The 2,210-nt window shown below is 37.1% G+C and overlaps 1 long non-coding RNA gene across 1 annotated transcript; it reads left to right on the top strand.

Moving 5' to 3' along the window:
• Positions 1-705: 705 nt before the first annotated feature.
• Positions 706-1,389, top strand: LOC126609672 (uncharacterized). The gene is made up of 3 exons (XR_007618226.1): positions 706-841; positions 989-1,053; positions 1,315-1,389. It is a non-coding gene; the product is annotated as an uncharacterized LOC126609672 (long non-coding RNA).
• The last annotated feature ends 821 nt before the right edge of the window (positions 1,390-2,210 follow it).

Raw genomic sequence — 2,210 nt, 5'->3', positions numbered from 1 at the left:
AAAAAAAATCAATATAAAATGTTGACGTGGCTTAACCGTGACCACATAATATAGGAGGGCATGGAAGGGTATGGGATGGGGACGGCAGACAATCCAACTCAAATATAACCGAAACACTGTTCATAAGCACAATGTGCTTCCTTTTTTGCCCCTGTTAAGTTTTTGTTATTACAGGCATGCCATTGTTTTATAAATTATATATACTGAATTTTTTTTTATATTTTTTTGGTTCTTTCTACTCTGTTATCTCTCTTCCCTCTCGCTCTCCTCTCCGTGACTCAGCTAGCGAGGACAGAGAGCTATTGCCATCTGAACGTCGGCGAATCAGACCTCATCGTTACCACCAGTCGTCTCCCCTTCATCTCAGGAATAAGAAACAGCTGTTTCATGCCTCGGACCTCATCGTTACCACCAGTCGTCTCCCATTCATCTCACGAACTTAACCCCGATTGTATTTTCGATCTCAATCTTTCTGCACTTTCGATAAGTTACAGTTTTTCACGTTCTTTTGAAAGCACATTGATTTTGTGTTAATTTGAGTCTTTGTGTTATGAATTCTGATATTTTGCGTTTAATTTGGGTTTTTGGAATTTCAAATTTGTACCCTAACTTTGCTCTAATTAATTTTAATTTCGTCTGTTATTGTTGGGTTTGAGTAAATTTAGAACCTTTTGTTTTCGTTCTTAAAAAGGGTTTTGACTTTGTAAGGAGATGGAGATCGGTGATGATGATCGGAGTTTGTCGTTGTGTGGATGATCCTGGTGTAGCGTTGGTTTTCGACTCTGGTGATTTGTAGGGTTTTGGGGGAGTGAATTTTTGGGGATTTCGCTTGGATTTCTAGGTAAGCAATTGTCAACTCTATTCAACTTAAATTTAGTTCCCCTTTTTTGTTTCTCAAATTTGTTTTATGGAAAGATTGTTTACTAAACAGTTGTTAGGATTAATAGTTTTGATTTCTTTTGAACTTATTTTTTATTTTATTTTGAAGCCTTGAATTTTGCAAGGACTGTTTACCTGGTATGTACACCAGATGCTCCTGACATTTCAAACAAAGTAACTTCCCAAACATTGATGTTTTCCTTTTTTACTAGTATATGTAATCCATTGAGTTCTGTAACTTTATTAATATTCATTTACTGTGCAAGTTAAATTGTTATTTTTTGGTTTGTCAATAATTTTGCTTTTATACTCTACATAATGGATTGAGAGGTTGCCATATCAAGGAGTTCAAGTTTTGCTTAATAGGTAACAGTTGTTTTTAAGCTTAGTCTGTAATATGTATGGTCTTGATCATGTCTTTTATTTTGGTGGCAGTTAGGTGTCACTAGATGGTCTACTAGAGCAGCTAAGGGTATTGAAATCAGTTATGGTTGATTGGTGGTGGGAAATATGCATGGTGTATTCGATCAAACTCTGTTTTCCTTTTTTTTTTTTGGGTTTTATTAGTTTATATGAATTTTAATATATTTTGTAAATGAGTAATGAGAAGAAAAATAATAAAAAATTACCAGGTTAATGCTGGGTTTTATGTTCTAATTTATGGGTTTTGGTCAAAAGGGGTTTAGATATTTAGGTTTGATTGCTCTGTTTTATTTGCTTTTAGGGTTTTAGAGAGTTTGAATTTGGGCAATGAGGTTCAAGGTTTGCATGAATCATTCGTGCAGAACAGCCAATACACACGAATGAAAGAAAGGCTGATCATTGTGGATCGGCAAATTTGCCAGTCTCTGTTCCAAGTGCAGGTAATTTGTTAGCCCTCTTAGATTTTGCTTACCAAGTTTTAATTTTTTCAACCATTTTTAAATTGTGATTTTTTCAATTATGTTTTATGGTGTTTGAGTGTGGAGACTTTAAACCCAAGTGTTTCTAGACATCTTAAAAAAGCGCAAGGAAAATATTTCAATCAAGGTAAGCGTCTCCAAGTAACTCCGCCTGTGTAAGTTTATCTTACACTGCCGGTCCCAAGCCCGGATAAAGGAGGAGGGGGAGGGCGTCATGTAGTCGACAACCGGCACTCCACAGTTACGTCGAATCCTTATGACAATGAATCTAGAACGAAATCGCGCTAAAGCTAGAACGTCACCCGTAAGTGGCGCGCTGTGTGGCCCGAGCACAGTGATAAGTGAGCAAGGGTCGCTGTATCTCCATCGGCACCCGGATGCAGTGTTAAATGAGCAAGGGGGCCATAGAAACTTCTTTTCGAACGACTC

The sequence above is a fragment of the Malus sylvestris genome, chromosome 17 (genome assembly GCF_916048215.2).
Source record: "Malus sylvestris chromosome 17, drMalSylv7.2, whole genome shotgun sequence".
In the NCBI taxonomy this organism is placed as follows: domain Eukaryota; kingdom Viridiplantae; phylum Streptophyta; class Magnoliopsida; order Rosales; family Rosaceae; genus Malus; species Malus sylvestris.
The sequence above is the reverse complement of the archived record's forward strand: the minus strand, read 5'-3'. Positions and strand labels throughout refer to the sequence as shown.